General features: G+C 37.2%; 1 protein-coding gene across 7 annotated transcripts in view; it reads left to right on the top strand.

Moving 5' to 3' along the window:
- Nucleotides 1-17,731, top strand: part of TSNARE1 (t-SNARE domain containing 1) — a 462,920-nt gene extending 445,189 nt beyond the window's left edge. For all 7 annotated transcript variants that reach the window (XM_066990792.1, XM_066990788.1, XM_066990790.1 and 4 more), the window contains one exon: nt 17,361-17,731. The gene's annotated coding sequence lies outside the window, so the exon portion shown is untranslated. The remainder of the gene's footprint in view (nt 1-17,360) is intronic.
- Nucleotides 17,732-17,968: the final 237 nt, after the last annotated feature.

The raw sequence follows: 17,968 nt of genomic DNA, 5'->3' as shown, positions 1-17,968 counted from the left end.
GATATGAAGGCAATACAAAAGAAGGCTTTCAAATGCAAATATGAGGAGGGAAATGACATATGGCAGAAGGAGCTGGATGTACCAGTGAAGGAATATTTAGTTTTTCTTTTGCATAATGTTTCATGAATATATTGAAGCGTGATGCTCTGGTGACATCGGTGAGAATAGCCCGTGTAATTATGAATTCTTCAAGGGATAATTTGTTGCAGCAACCTGTCTTTTGTTGTTGTTGTTGTTGTTGTTTTGATGAGAAATGTGGTTTTACAGGGTTTGGAAATCACTCTGGTTTAGAACCACGATCTACAAAGAAAACACAGTTCTTCCACTGTCAGCGGTTTCTTAAAAAGAGAGAAGTATCAGGCAAAAGTATGGCATTACTAGGAGTTTCTGCACTCCTGATTGTGAAGTTGGAAAAATTAGAAGCCACCAAGCTACACAAACATGTTTTGCTTTTTCAGATTTTTTTTTTATTATTATTTTTTGCATTTCCAGAGCATATGTTGGAGGAGAGTAAAGTTCACCTACTTCTAAATAGAAATTATAAGAATTGTCAAACTTCGTGTTTAAAGGCACGTAGTACTCATTAGCATCAGGAAAAAAGTTTCATTTGTCTTTATCTCAAAGTTTATTTCTCCTCTCTTCACGTCTCTTCCTAAAACATCCTCTGTAATGCCTATCAAAAATTATCCCATACTAAATAATCATATTTGGGTGTATTTTGAATGGTTCAAACTACATGAATAGTGAATCAGAACTGCTTGGGTTTCCAAAAGATCTATTCCAATTTTATGTAAGGGCTTACAGCCTTTATATGATTATCTAGATTGTACTTTGAAGGTCAGCCTATGTTTTCAGTATGATCTTTTCTTTATTGTTGGGATTACTGTGTCCTTTTTCCACTATATTGAAATGACTCAAGCCTGAAGTATGTAATTGTGTCACTGGACTCCGCAGACATTTCCATGTGGTATGAATTCTAACATTTAGGGTAATTCCAAAAAATCATTCCATATTACAAAATTTTGCTTCAAAAGGGTTTTTATTGCCTATTGTCACCAGCCTTAAATATCTATATAATAAATATACTTGAATGTGTCTCTTTTTCTTTTTATTTTTCTTTTGCTTTTGCCTTTTATGCTTTTTCTTTTTATTTTTTCTTTTTTTTGTCTTTTTTTTTCTTTTATTTTTGCTTTTCCTTTTTCCTCTTTTGCATTTGCTTCTTTTGCTTCTTTTTTTTTTCTTATTTATTTTGTTTGTTTTAGTCATTGTTAAAAAGTTAATTTTCAGTGAGAAAATCGTAGGATAGTCTACGTGCATTTGTATTAGGGGATTTCTGTCATATTGCTCTCCAGCCTTATAGAAGTATAGCACCTCTGCGTAATATAGCTCCAAGTATACCTATGAGTTCTGGGTATTTGTTATAATAACTGTAGAACTGATAATATATCAGAAATTCAGGACTTTTTAATACTTTCCTTTGGCTCCAACCAATTTTGGAGACAGAAAGCCAAATATTACCACTGTAATAAATAAAATCCTTACATAAGCAGAAACACAGAGTTTTCATCACGAACAATCAGACAGTTTACAAGTCATTAAGAAGATTATTGCAGTTGAAGGTAAAGGAAATCTCTGTTTCTGTTTTGCCCAAGCATTTCTACTAAGGCCAAATATCTTCTGTCAGCATTTTGAAACATATGCACAATATATTATTTAGGTTTAATCATTGTTACCCTGGATTCACTTTTACTCACAGGAGAAATGTAAAATAAACTTTTTTCACAAAAAAGTTTTGCCTTTGAATATTATGTTGTTGAATCCAAATAGCCAAAAGAAAGATTTAATGGAAGTACTGTATTAACATGTAGGTTTAAAAAGCCAAATTAAACCTAGTTGTAATTCACTCAAGACTTAGGCTCTGTAACAACTACCACATTACATTTCTCATGGATGGATGGATGGATGAATGGATGGGACCCAGGACTTTTTATTTATTTATAATATCTCTGTACTGACTTTTAAACATTGCTATAAAACAACACAAGTAATTTCAAGCACAGCAGAAAGCAAATATTAGAGTCCCTAGGCCTGATTCTCATTAACTTTAATGCCATTTTACACCACTCTGGCACTGCACTGGGGCCATAAACTGAATTACATTAAGCATAAAATGTTTCTATTGTAAGAACCAGAGCCTCTGTATTTACAGCAGTATTACAATCAACCTCACAAAGATGGTATAACACTTCCCGCAATAATGCTTGCTTTCCCATTTCTAGCAGAGGGTTCATCACAGCTGCTTTCTGTCTGTCAGGCTGGAAAAAACAGCATTTCTTCCTTTCAGGATGTATAATATTGTACAGACTAAAAAAGACCTGTGAAAGTAATCCTGAGGGGGACAAAAACAAAAATAAATGCACACACACAAAAAAAAGCATTTGTGAGCAAAGATAAAAAAAAAAAAATAAGAATAATAAAAAAGCAGATACTTTTCTGAAACTATAGTATTAGCTACGTCAGCCCCACACTTGACTCAGGGATATTCTACACCAGTTTATGGTTGATCCATGACAATTTCTTCTCATTTATTGATTGCAACCTAATCTAAACAAAACAGGACTGGCCCAGGAGGCCACTCAGGGCCATACCTCTCTGCTGTTGCACTCCATGTAGGTTCACATAAATTAAAACACACATATAGAGTTGGCTGAAAGCAGAAGGTACCTAAAGTCATTGGGAAAATTCACAATGTAGTGTCTGCCTTTATATCATTGTTTATTTGGGAAAGTCTAGAAACAGTGAACAGTATATTATATTTCACTATTTCCTTTTATCTTGAGAATGCAATGATTTTTCCTGCTATTATCAAAGTCTAATCTCAGTCAAAGTAATGGAATATAAAACAAAACTTTGCCTTTCTGAAGATGCAAAACTGCGACCAGCTCCGCTGGTGGTTCTTAAGAACCTTGATCAGCTTTTTAGCAGAGGAGGTGGTGCCTTTCTTCTTACCCGGTATTGCTTCTGAACAGTTTGCTTAGATTCTCTCTATAGCCACTGGAGGGGGATAGGCACTTTAGGGTACAGTATTTCTCTTCCCAGAATAGGCCTCTGAAATGGGTCAGTTGAATCATGCTCTAAAATCACGCCAACTTCTCTTCATTGCCTACAAAGAGGGCTGAATGAAATCAGCTGTTAGGACCAAGCTTGTAAAATACCCTGTTGCGCTGAAATCAAGGGCAAACTGAAGGAAGGCAGAATATAGTAGTCGCATGTGTTCTTACATATGAGTAGTACTCCTTTCAGAAAGCGGTGGTGCAAGTCTGATGGAGAGTCATTAATGTTTGAGAGAGAAACACTAGATGAGTCACCACAACAAATAAACAAAATAAAAATCAAACAAATACAATAAGTTAGCTCCAATAAAAGCAACAACAAAACCAGAAAACCTATGAATGTTGGGCAAAGTCTATTTTTAATGTATGAACTGATGATGATCTAAGGATATCATTTGATAATGTGTCTAGTGTGACCTACAGGTCCCATTAAAAGATTTGTGAAGTGACAGCCATGGGTTGTCCTAATTTGCAAACAGTTTGGGAAATAAAATGAAAAAGAAAATTAAAAAGAAGCAGGAACATCTTAATACATTTCCATTTATTGCTTCCAGGAGTTAAAATTTAGTAGGAACCAACGTGAAAGTTGTGTTTTGTTAGAAGCATCCAGCTTTGCCTTTTAAAACATTGAACAATTGCAGAGAACGATAAATAATAATGAAAAAAATCTTTGTTAATTATAATTTGCTTCCTAAAGAATTCAGATTAAATATTAAAATAGCAAGAGAGTTGCTCATTAAAGGAATTATTGCTCTGATAATACATTTACAAGATGTTCTTTTTTATGGTATAGTGATGAACATCGGAAGTTGGAACAAATAGTAAAAACCACTGATTAGATAAATATTAAATACATCTTGTGGATTCACAGATTTTATAGAAGAAGATAATACACACTGTATTTTATCAGAAGCACATACAGCCTACCTTCCGTGTTGTGTAATGCAGTACCACAGCAAAGATATATGAGCTGCAGTAGGTATGTAACCCTGGGTAATACAGTCCCAGTAATGTTAGCAGAGCAAATTATCTGGAGTGCCATGTTGGATGGTGAAGACACACTGCTGATGATTCCAAATCTCCTTCATTCAGTACAGAGATGGGAAGGGGTGACTGGCCTCATGCACCGTTTTGTCTCAGACACCAAGCCATGGACATCTTATATCCCTGACATTTGTTCCAGAGGAAGAAAATTGCAGGCAACTAAACAAAATTTGGAAACCATTAAACTGTGTTTCAACCATAATGTAAATGGAACCATATTGCTTTGAACCTGTGGTCCCTATGGCTGCTAGTCTTATTTTGGCAGTGCAATGTCTGCCATTGAATGTGCACTCTTGCCATACCAGGACCTGTCTGAAAACTAGATATCCCAATGGCTTATCTTCAAATAAACCTCTCTTTTCTGACACCAAGTCAATATTTGCCAGGTTCCTTTTGCAACGTGCTTCAGCACTGATTTTCTCCTCTGAGGTCTTTTAGCCACTTTTTGATGCAGCTCAAACTTGTTGAGACTGAAATATACACCATGAGCATGACCCTGGAGGGGGAAGGTGAAGCAGAAAAAATACTTTAAGAACTTTCATCCTGCTCCTAAACTAGTGCAACTATTACTTGGGCCAGAACACACTGAAATCATCAGTGGCATTTCTCCTTGAACCCCCTTAAAGGACAAACCCTCACATAGCAACTCTCCTGTGAAGAGGTTTGTGATCTGTCAGTCTGAATCCAAGGGTTTGGAAAACAACAGAAGTTCTTTCTAGGGAAGAAACAAGGCCTCCAGCAGTTCCGAGTAGAAATGGAAGAGTTCAATAAGAATTCATCCCTTGAACTTTGTCTCCTGATTCTCTTCCCTTGCATTTTCTTTCATTCTCACCCCCCTTTCCCTGCCGCACTATCTAGTGTGCACCCATCTGCTAAAAAATAAAAAGGGCTCCCTGCGCTAGTGTCTATTGAAGTGCCATATGGCTGAGGTATTGCCTTAGGTGGTGAGCATCACCGAGTGCATCTCTGAGTGAACAGAGATTTCTGCATTTGAGGTTTAATTAGGTAACTGCTTTTTAAGTGGCATCAGTTTCCCCTTAAACACTTACTATTTCTCAGTAAAGAAAAAAGGCGATGAAGCCGGTCTCAAATACAGCCTGACATGTATCACTGAGTGTTCCCATCCTTCTCGTAATGATTCACGTCTCCTTCATCTTTACTGTTGGGAGTAACAGGGAAAGTGGTCTCCTGAGCGTTCACCATCCCTCCCACCCCGATCTGCCCAGCTTTCCTTCTTCATTCCTGCTGCTACAGACATGCTTGTAGTCTGGGTTGCACAGCACCATCTGTTACAGAGGAGGAAGGAGTTATTTATTTCAAGATGCAGCTGCAATATAGCATTAGTGAGGGAGGGAGATCTAGAGGAGTTGTATGCTTTTAGATGTCTCTTAAAATGACAGGCTTGGGTGTCACGCAGCAGAAATCTACCTGCAAACAGAAATGCAGTACAGGGAAAATAGAAGAAAAAAGCTATGAGATCTATGAGATCTAGCTGGGCTGGGGTTTGCTGTTGCATTAGGCCATTTCATAGAATAGCTCAGTGCAGACCAAGCAACTAATTGCGTATGCTTGATAATCAATTGAAATGAAAAATTAAAAGTGCTTACTTACACCACTGATGAAGCTGGAAATTTAGTAACAATTTAAGCAATGGCCACATTGCAAAATAGTCTAGTGTCGTTGTTTATTAGATTTCCCCTAATTAGTGCTCTACTAATGTAAGATTTATGGGGAATGAAAAGCTGTGCGTGTTCTTTCTCAGAGAGGGATTAATTTCACAGTGGCTGAGGAGTCCATGTGTTTCCATGTATTGTACCCCAAAACTTGTGAATCCTCTCAAGAAAGCGAGGCTTAACTTTATCCTGGGGTGATCTTGTATCACTACACAATAAATGGGAGGATGAAATAACATCAGGTGACGGTGACATTTATGAGCCCGAAGGAGATATGTGCAATAGGCGGCCAACCACAGCCCCAGTGGCAGTCACACGTGACTATCATACAAGCACAAGTCATCCAGGATGCATCATTCTTAACCTTTGGCCATAAAGGACTTCCGAATAGAGTCTTGGCCAACTGCAATATGAGATTATTCTGATCCTGCCATCTGCTGCCAACTCCAGGTCAAGAACAGTGCAGAGAATTATTTGCTTGTTTTTTGTCATTTCTGTGCTTGTTTCCTTGTTTTTTTCAATGCTACTGTCATTCTTGTTAAAGGGTGAATTTTGATATCTGAGGAGAGAGGAACTCCTCATGTTTGGTGCGTGTGGGGATGTGTAGGCTTCTGCTCAGCCACACTGGATAGCCAGTAACACCTCTGAAACACGCAGAGGGCAGTGCCAAAATTCGTTGCTAATTATTATTGTCTAAGGAGATCCCAGTTGTGCCAGGTGGAGAAGGCTGCACAACAACTACCACAGTTATTCTGTTTTTCAAATAATTATACAAACATAGAGTTAAAGATAAGTCAAAAGCGCCTTTCCATTCCATGGGTTCATAATAATTCTCTATAGTTTAATCTCTTGTGTTTTGTCTAGACTGGTTTTTCACTTTTGTGTTAAACATGTCAAAGACCTCCACCACTGTGATATCCAAGATACGTTTAAAACCCCAAATGCGTCCCCCTTTTTTTCTTTCTCTGCCTTTTGTTTATCAGATTTTAGCTGTAAAAACGCTTGTTTGATACCCTAAAGTTCTCTCTGTGCCTCTCAGAGCTCTTAAATACTTCATATCCCTTCTTTTGTTTGTTGATTCCTTAGTACTAGATGCTATAAAGTAAATAAAATCTTAATCATTTCCATTCATATAAATGGAACCAGCAGCACAATGCAGAATATGTGATATATAAGCAGCTCTTCAGTGACTATTCATGATTATTTTCCCTCCCCAACAAACTTCTGTATCTTTTCAAAAGAAAATTAAGACATTTCTGGAAGCCTACATGATCCCTTTAGTGACACTATTCACGGTAGTGATAATAAACAGAAACGAGTCAAACAGATGAAGCACCCTGCTAAATCTAACCTGGCTGCTTTTTAGGGCAAGGACACCCACTCTTGCTGGTACAAAAGGGCTGTTCCACCCATTTCCTGCCTTCAGCAGCACACATAAGCAGACACCTAGGGAAGGGTAATAACAGATGATATATACAGAATATTCCCTCACATATACTCCAAGTCTCCAACTGTTTTCTGCTTAGGGACTTCTGACACCATTGTTTATTCAGTAACTCAGAGAAGATCTTTCTTTTAATTTTTCCCCTTTTTTTCCCTTGAATCCATGGATTTTTAAATTATTTTTTAACTTCTGGTGGGGATTTAAGGAGAACATGCATATAACCAGTGGGAGATGTTTTTGTGTGTATGAAGAACAATACAGGGAAAACAAAGTGGAAGCTATATAGATATATGTAGTAAATAGAGAATATATGAGATTGCTTTTAGATGGCTTCAGTATAATTTAGTATGAAAAGTAATAATTATGCTCTCCATATTGAAAACGGGAACACTGTGTGTGGTCACAAAACAAACAAACAAACAAAAGAATCCAAACCTCAAACTTGCTAACAAACAAAGAACCCCTGAAAAAGAAAAATATGTATATATTAAAAACAAAACAAACAAAAAAAATGGAACAGAACATGTTTCTAGGGCACACTTCTATGAAGACAGGCTTTCTTCCCTATACTAGTGGATTCAGCACTAGTGTAACTGGTCACTGATGTTTTATTTATAAAGAAAATATACAAGGCACATCAGTAAAACTTGCAAATAGAAGGAGATGATACAAAAATATTTAATTTAGGAGTAAGATATAACACATTATAGGATTAAATTCACTTAACTTTAGCCAAGTAAACCGGAACTGGTCACTTAAGGCTCCCTTTCAGGCTAACACATTCTGTTGAATAGATTTAGTTAAAGGTGAGCTGAAGACAAAATATTTCACCAGCATAGAGAAGCATGATGGGAAAGGTCAAGGTGAATGTCATCTCAGTTTTTCTTACTCTCATTTATGAACAAACAACTGAGGAGCAAACTCAGGCACTATAAGGAGATATCCAAAAGGCATATCAGGGTTATCTATAAATATCAGAATGAACTCCCTGACATATCTATGTTTTCCTGCCATAACCAATTGCTCTGCTATCCCTGGTGTCTCCTAAAACATCTGCTTTCATATGGGCTTTTTTATGTTAATGTCGTACTTACTGCTACTGGGTAAATGAAGCAACCGTGTGAAGTGTACTTCCATTTAGTGTTTCAGCCCTAGCATCATATGCATGAATAATGCCAACATATGTGCATAAAAACAGCGTCACCCAAGAGTTAATAACAGCTAGTGTTCAGATGGATGCAGAAAAGCATTTTATTAACATCAATGGACTGAATTAGTTGTTTTTAATCAGTTCTATGTACAGCAATCTATGTCTAGCACTGTTAATGAAAACATAAGTTCTAGTTCTAATTCCAGTACAAAATTTTGTCTGTTCTGTCTCTGTCCTCATTACTAAAATCAATTAAGAACTCATAGTTAAATAGTCTTTATCTTTTTATTTATTTATTTATTTATTTGGAAAGCAAACAAACAAAGAAACAAGAAAGCCAGGAAAATCTGAAGTAGGTATTTACTGCATTTGAATATGCAGGGCTGTTGCACTGAAATATCTATCAGTGTATAAGATGCCACACAATGTACATAGTTCTATTCTGTTTTTCTTTCCTAACAGGTCAGCTTTACAACTCTAATTTTCTCTGTCTTTACCAAAACCATGTAATACTTCCACCAGTTCCCTTTAAGGAACATACAGAGCATACAGTTCCTACTCCCCGAGCTGAAATAGTTGGAGTTCAATGGTAACCATGCTGTGTATCTTCTGTGGGCTCTTTCAGGGATTATCACTTCTATCTCCACTAACATGTAAATTGTAATTTAAGGGCTTCTGTCACATTTGACAGCTCTGATTTGCTTTTTTTTTTTTTTAATAGTTAAATGCTGCTGTAAAGTGAAAGTCTGGTATTTCCCACGACTCTTGCCAGATTCTCAGGGATGGAGAAATAGTAATGATACACTGAAAGGGTACTGAAAGATTTGCATGCTAGGCAGCCTTGGCTACATACTCTAGTGCTTAAGCATCTATCTCTTTGAAATTGTCTTTTCCTGCAACCAGACATATTTTAATCTCAGTCAGCGTTTTTCTTTCTGATAGTTAATCCAAAGTGAAAGTCCAATACCAGTCCAACGCCAGTAATTCTACATGCTCCCAGCGAAACATAAGATTTGCCAATTGGTACAAGCTGATGACTCATCAGGTCTGCTATCTAGTCTCTATTAGTCTCCAGCACACAATGTCTTATCTGGCCAGTGTTTTATGTCTCTTATTTCTTTATTATCCTGAGTGCTTCCAAGAATAATGCAGTTTATTCATAAAGTCCATTTTCTCTCTTCCTCCTCCACACAATAGGAGTTGCCAAATGAGAGTCTGGGAGCTCTGTCTTTCTAGGGAAAGATTGGCTGTGACTGCACAGATCAAAAGAGTTGTGGGCTGTTCCAAGGCAAGTGAGACTCTAATCACTTGTCCATGCAGTTTGGGGAAGGGAGACACATACTGCCTGGCTCAAGTGTTAGCTTGCACAACTAACACAAAGGGGTTAGAACAAAGGGGTTAAAGCATACTAAAAAAATAGATTGTCTTGGAGTACTCTAAAGGTGAGGTAGGAGGGCCATGTAAGTGGTGGCCTCTATTTTTTAAGATAATGTCTTCAAATTGCCTCCATTACCGTAGAAGTTTGGTTAAAGAGATGCATTGGGAGCACTGTCCCTGCTCATCTTTACTAGCAGTTTTTGCCTGACAACCACAGCACTTGCCAGAGTGAACAAAATCATTCACGTTTCTCTTCCAAGTGGCAACAGGAGGAACCATCCTTTCCTGAAATGTCAGCATATCCAGAATGTCTGTGCTATGTTCTCCTTCTCTTACTCCTCTTAAGAACCAGAATTTCTTACTGTTAGTCTAACAACGTGTCCACTGCCAAAGCTGCCAAGCTGCCCCAAATTGTCTTTCAAAAATAAAGAGATAAATGCAAGGGAAAAGCTGTATCTTGTAGTTCATCAAATTTAGTGCAGCTTAAAGTACAAAGAGAGCTCATAGATGGAGAGAGATCCATGCTGTTTTCTTGGACATTCAATCCCATCTGTTTAATGTCACTTAGATTTAGATCACACATTGCTGGCAATTTTAACCTTGTTTTTCATGTCAACAAAATGAAGTGATAACCCTTCTGCCACTGATTAAACCTCTTGGAGCCTCACTCCTCTGCATTTCATTCTTAGACTCAGAGAAACTCAGAATATCCTGAGTTGGAAGGGACCCACAAGGATCATTGAGTCCAGTCCTTCACACAGGACCGCCTCAAAATCAAACCATATGCCTGAGAGTATTGTCCAAATGCTTCTTGAATTCTGTCAGGCTGAGTGCCATGACCACTTCCCAGGGGAACTTGTTCCAGAAGAAGATGGTTCCAGATAAGGTTGTTTAGTTTGTTATTGGACAGTCATGAAGGACATCCCAAATGAGAGACTTTCTTTGAGAAGTAGGATGACAGTGCTTCTACAAGGATAACATGGAGAAAAAAAACAACAAGCGTGTTTTAAGGAAGCGTCTTCTTTGAGTTGCGACCTGGAGAAGAAGCAAGACTGTTTTAACTGTTTTTTATTCCTTCTCTTGCCTGATTGTTTTGGCAGGGGCTTGAAGGAGTTCTTCGTTTAAGCACACCTTGACTGGAGAGCAGGATTGCCTGCTTATTTATACGTGGATGTCAGCTTTGGATACCTCTGCCTATTTCCTACATTTTATTTGCAAGTTGTCTGAAAAAGCATGTCTTGTTGGACCCAGAGCTGGAGCAAAACACATGGAATAATCTATATATAAGATGGTGAAGCATCTGCAGTGAGGCCAATGTTAATGATCAGTGGTCTAATGCAGGAAGTATAGAAAGAAAAATTAGAGAAAGTGAGCCTGTATGGCCCAAAACACTGGCCAGAGAAAAAGCTAGTAAAATGTCAGTGAATCTTTGGTGAATTACATTAGCTCATACATTTGCACTCCAGGTAGTTCCTGGGGACTTCTGTCAGAACTTACTGGAAGTACTTGTCAGAATCAAATTTTTACACCTCTCACAACTTCAAAATAATTCATTCAGGGCTTATGTCAAATCTATGGCTCAAATAATAAGAACTTACTGGAGGTTGAAATGCAACTGTATCTTGGAGTAAACATTGTCATGTTAAAGAACTATGTAATGACTTATCAATCATACACAACTCTGCTATGCACAGTTTGCCATGAGGGGAAAAGAAACAATATCTTCTTATTCAGATATAGGGGATTTTCACCATGTTTTAATCTGATAAAACAACGCTTCTGAGACTTGCTACTTACTTGCTGTTTAATCAGAGTAAAGTTTGAGATGTCATTATCTGATGTTGCACATCGTCAACACCAGATAATACAAAAATCCTTGAAATTTAAAGATTGGTTGCATGTTATTGCCACATCATCTTGCTACTTCCATAGCAATATGTATTTTTAAGAATTTGGGGAAAATTACTGCTTCTCCTTCCCCTCCTTCCCATCTCGTCTATTATGTGTCATGTCCCAAACCCTGGGCACTTCACCTTTCTGTGAAATGGATCTTCTCACAGTCCTCAAAATTCAGCTAGCACTGTTCCACAGCTTTGACTTCTAGGTACAGATTCTTACGGTTACAGAATTTTTAAAAGATTTGCACGGCCTTATTCAGTTCCATGTTTCTTAAAAACTTTGCCATATACTGCAACACTGGTAAGGAATTTGCTTTGCTAAAACAAATCTTTACAGCTCAGAAGTGACAATGCATGGGAGTAAATTCTTACTAGCCACATGCCAATTTTCTAGCATGGAGCTGGAAAATGGTTTGGATGTCTTTCACTGTAGTGAGTGCTAAGGAGCTGGCTCATAGCGACATCTTTTTTGGACTCATCAAAACATAGGCACATCCCCAAAAGATGCCCATTCACCTGCATTAACATTTACCTGTTAAACTTCTATATTACCGACGATCTCCAGTTGCTAAATTAAAAAGCAATTTAAGCCAGAGCCAGAAGTCTTCTGAAGTTCCAAAAGATTTCTATTGGAGCATATTTCTAAAATAAAGAGAAATTATTTCACTATAGTTGGATGAAAAAGGGTTGCTGGGCCCCACTGAAGCAGTTAAGAGAATGCATGGAAGAAATAAATGACTAAGTGAATATGAAGCAATATTCTATGAAATATATCATCACCCTGCTTTCTCTTATTTATTTATTTCCTGACAGAAGGCTCTTGGGTTATTAGGTCTGTCCTATTTTAAGAACCTGTTGTTAAAATTACAGTATAAGCAGAAATGGCCAGTGTGACTGTATAGAACAGCGGCTTTTCTGCTGTGAGCATTGTGCACTAGAGAAATGTCTTTAGAAGATTTCTGCAATGAAAAGTGGGTATCATTTACTTCCTTGGAAAATTTGTGGGAAGGACTATTTAAAAAGGAATAATTTTAACTGATGGAAAAGCTTTACTGAAGGCAAAATCTCATCATTGTATAGTACTTTTGAACAAAGACCCAGATAAAAGCTTAAGGCTGGGAGATTCGCAATGTCAGTGATGAAGTTCTTGTCACAAGTCAGTGTAATGAAGTTCTTGGATTAATCTGGTGTCTGATTAGCTTCAGCTTGAAAGATGCAGGATATACTGTTTTTGTTTGTTTGTTTGGTTGGTTGGTGTTTTTCCTTAGCGTTTGTTTTGTGAGTTTTGTCTTTACTTCATCTTTTTTTCCTGCCCTTAAAATACATCATTTAGCATTAATGTATATAATAATGTAATTATACCAGGCCCAGGTTGAAACCTTCATAGGAAGGTGATCAGAAAGGAAAGACATGAGTCCTCAGAAACCATTCCACACTATCGCAGGTGGAAGTTCAATCAAGTTACAGCGTGACCTGCAGAGGGATGTCTGGTATGGGGCTAAATTTGATATCGATGTCCAAAGCTGGTGATCTGGTGAATTCTGAACACATAAGAAAAATATATCAGCCATCTCTGGAAAATCTGAGAGTTTTCTCTACCTCTCAGAACTACTATGCTCTGTACGCATATCTATTCTCTGATATTTCTATTATATCTATTTCTATATCTATATATGTCTATTCTCTCTCTCAGAGGCAGAAAAACAACCATGTTTTCTACGTTCAGTATTTTCTTGAGGCTTTTCAGAAACAGAAAACTTAGAGACTCATGTCACAAGATGATATGTCCACTATCAGCCTTGCATATGAGTGTAGGTTCTTCATCACAAAAAAAATGTTGTGAAAGGTCAAGTGCTGTTGATAAGGGAGTGCAATTTATCTGGATGAGTCCTTCCAACAAAAAAGTTCATTGAGGTTAATGTCCATGAAAAAGCCTTAATATCTGTATAACTTTGCAAAAGTAAAAAGTTATATTGTCAAAACTTATTTACACAGTATGATAGGTATCATCACATTTTCTTAGAGCAAAGACAGATCTCACATGATTCAAAACAACAGCAGATAGGATCAAGTTTGTTTTTCATCCTGGAAAATTTATCTTCTCCTGAGACTAGCTGTTTAATTCACAGGCAGAACAAGCTAGACTAAATAAATGAGCAGAGTTTGCACTGTAAACTGCAAAGATTCTTCTCTAAAGCCAAAGAGGGCTGTGGGATGGATTCATACCTCAAATTCCTACTGCAACTTATAGCCACCACGTGACTGGAGAGGTTCATCTGTCTGATTTTGTGGTTCACAGTAAAAAGGTCTGTAAGCCTGCATCGGAGAGTAGTCTTAGCAGTCTGATGGCGGTAGAATCTTTTTCCATTTGTCTTTCCTTTCCTGCCCTCTCTCTTCATGCATGTAAAGAATCAGGTTAAATGTGCCTGTTTCCTGTCATTAACTGTGAGTGTAATAGAAATGATTCACTGAAATGTGGACAACCAAAGCCTCGTCACCCAGGTTTCTACTTGTAAAGTTCCCAAAGACCTGCCCTAACATTATTTTTATTTTTGGATTTTTATTTTATTTCTATTTTATTTGCTAGGGATTGTAATTTAGTTCTGCTGTTAACACAAGACTGTGTACTCTATGACTAGAACTGCTAGACTCAGCATTACAATCCTTGTTACTACCATAGCAACTAGTAAAAAAAAAAAAAACAAAATACCTCCTTATTCAAAATCTAAGAGTAGGACAGAACTCAAACTCTCTTTCAATAAGTGAAAATAACTAATTTTTATCTCTGAACTCAAACTCTCTTTCAATAAGTGAAAATAACTAATTTTTATCTCCAACTATACCAGAAACATATATTGAATTTGTTGGTTCATGGCCCAATGTATCTTGCAGTTAGTTTGTTTCTGGAGATCCTCTTGTTGCACAAAAGCCAAGACTATACATTGTCTATTTATAATTTAAATGTTTGTAGTAGTGTTGAATATTTTCTCTGTCTGCAAATCAAGATTCATTATTCACAGTAGCTTCAGAACCTGCCAAGAGCAATGGCTTGTGCTGGTAGCGAAATTTGCTTTCATGTCAAAAATATGGTGCCCTTCATCTCAGTCCTCAGAAACAAAGCCTGTCCAAAGTCTGCAGGACTTGATTAGACTTCATTCTTTCTCTCCCATACACAGGAATGTGTGCTCACACATAAGCTCTCTCAACCCCCAACCCCATACATACATATAAATGCACACATACGTACAGACATTCCTCATAAGGTCTTTAAGGAAGCCTTCTGTTAGTGATTGATTTGAATTTGTCATTTACACAGTTGGTGACTAAGTACAGTGCTAATAAATCTTGACAACTGTTTGGTGGTTCTGTGATGCTAACACGTGTCTCAGCCAGATCGTGGCCAGAAGGTCAAGGGAGGTGCTCCTTTGCCTCTGCTCAGCACTGGCAAGCCACTTCTGGAGTTCTGTGTCCAGTGCTGGGCTCCCCAGGACAAAAGAGATGCATGGACATACTGGAGCAAGGTCAGCAAAGGACCAGGAAGACAATTATGGGACTGAAGCACCTGACATGCAAGGAGAGGCTGAGAGCTGGGATTGTTCAGCTTGGAGAAGTTGTGTTATTTATGCAACTGGGGGGTTATAGAGGTTATGGAACTAGACTCTTCTGAGTGGTTTCCACAGACAGGACAAGAGGCAACAAACTGAAATACAGAAGGTTAGTTTAAAGATAAGAACACTTTTTTACTCTAAGAATTGTCAAATGGAAATAGGTTTCCCAGGGAGGTGTCCATCCTTGGAGCTATGCAGAATGCAACTAGACACAACTCTGATGACCTTACTTTAGCTGACCCTGCACTGAGATAGTGGTTAGACTAAATTATCTCTAGAGGTCTCTTCCCACCTCATCTCTTCTGTGACTTACATAGACAGCGACCATATTGTTTATTGGCAACTGCAGAAATGTTCCTTTCTTTTCTCTTCACTTTACCTTCAGCCTTTCCTCTTTGAAGAAAGATTAGGAAATGTTAACAGCGAGCAGGGTAGTTGAAATGGTTCCAAAGTGAATGGAAAGGCAATGTGATTCCTAGTGCCAATCTCCTTTCCAGAGCCTTTCTACTCATCTGAGTAGCTCTAGCAAATATGTTTCTGATATTAGAAGAATTTCTACTACTGAACTTATACAACTTAGTTTGTGTCCACAGTGTATATTTCTACATCTTAGAGAGTCATTCTGAAGATCTCTTTGTAGTTAATCCAAGTCAACAACGAGTGAAATCTAGGTCGTTCTGAAGTTGGTGTCTTGATTCAAATGACATGACTCCCACCCTAAAAATCCACTGGCTGTATTGATTAGATCTGTAATTATTGTAATAGGAACCTGGAGCCTGGGAGGCATTATACTCAGATGGAGACACGCAACTTAAATTAGCTGAGATGAACATCATGTGCAGAAGAATACTCTTTTTCATTAAAGAGGGTTTCTATTAGCTCTTTGCAGTGTTTATGTTGAATGCAAGACATTATCTTCTATGCTTTGTATTGAGTGCACCACAGCACACAATGGATGTTTGATTTCACAAGATTATCTAAATAATATCTTACTATGAACAATTCTAATAATTGGCATAAATAACAATATGTGCTTATCTTTTCATTTTGACATTGTTCTTGATTTAGAGTAAAGCGTAATTAAAACAAAGAGCAATTCTAAGGTTTTCAGCAGTAGTCAACAACAACAGAGTTGTTCTCTGTTATGGTTTTACTGATAGCAACAGAAAAAATTTCCATTTCTTTCCTTTTCCTTAATACCAAGTAGAACCAGATTTTCTAGCATAGCATATACACAAAGAAGCAAGTACAGGTAGAAAAAAATGCAACCACTACAAAAGTCTGTTTGTATTTTTCATGGTGATATTTACAACAAACAGCCAAAGCTGTTTCACAATAAGTGCAAAAATACAGTTTGTTTACCCTCTAACCTTTGTCTATAGTGCAGATGTCTATCTTTGAAGTCATCCTAGGAGGCTTCTCTTATAGCTATAAGAGAGAAGCATGAACTTTTATAAAAAAATAATTTAAAAATATATAAAAATTATATAATTTTTAATTGCATCTGTATTTTCATTAACTATTTACATTAGGCAATATAAACATTTTACCTTGTAGAGATCTACACATGATATGGTGAGAGTCCTTCCTATCAAGTGAAAGTGTCTACTGGCTTCATTTTGTGGAGAAATGGAAAAGAGATAAATGTTTCTAAGATATATTCTCTTCTGCAAAGTACACCAATGTCACACTCCAGTTTCTTAGTGCACTTTTCAGGAAAATGTATTTTAAAATCAGACTTGCTATCTTCTAGGTATGGGAACTGCTGGCATTGAAGAGAATAAAAAATCCACCCATTTCTTTGCCACGTTAGATTATACTACATATTTTCTGTATAAATTTGATTTGTCTCTACTCTTATTCTCTCCACCCCTTCCACTTCCACAATTATTTTATACTGGAATCAGTCAAAATACATTTTTCTGAGTTATGTCTACTTTGTTGTTGCATTTTGGCACCATCTTGAGTAGCCATCCTTCCATCAGAAGTAACATGATATCAGCAAATCTCTGGGAATCCCATGAATGCTTAACTATTATTCTTGCTTTTGCAGAGCCTGTGAGCACCCCATGAAGTGGAATGGATTCTCAAGGCATTTCACATTCAGGCCCTATATCAATGTCTGCTTTACTGATCATGGTGTATTAAAACTGCTATAACCAACAAATACTGTAATTGTATGAAAGAAAAGCTGAGTTTTATACCATGTGTTAATATAATTGCAGATAACTTTTTTTTCCCCTTCATTGAAGATATGTTTTACCTAGTGTTATGAATTTTAATTGTGTCCCCTGTGTATCTGGGGAATGTTATTTCTTTGCCTCCATATCTGGTATCCTGTGTGTTGTGAGATATGTAGCTGTGAATTCATCTGTATTGTTTGTGTTTTTAACAGTTCTGCTCATTTAAAACCATGAAAGTCAATGTCTTTTGTTTGATTCTTTTGTGTGTGTGTGGTTGTTTTTCTACATTTTAAACATAATCCAGCTCAGATTCTCATTCTGTACACTGCTGCTTTATCATTTGCTCTGCAGATCTGAGCTAAATATTTTCACAATTACACGTGTCATTTACAAACCAATCATTGAGATACTTAGTTGATACCATTGTATGCATAGAACAACACATTTGTTATGAGAAACACTAGTGCAAGAGCAGGAC

This window comes from Anser cygnoides, chromosome 2, assembly GCF_040182565.1.
Source record: "Anser cygnoides isolate HZ-2024a breed goose chromosome 2, Taihu_goose_T2T_genome, whole genome shotgun sequence".
NCBI lineage: Eukaryota > Metazoa > Chordata > Aves > Anseriformes > Anatidae > Anser > Anser cygnoides.
This window is presented reverse-complemented; position numbering and strand designations above follow the sequence as displayed.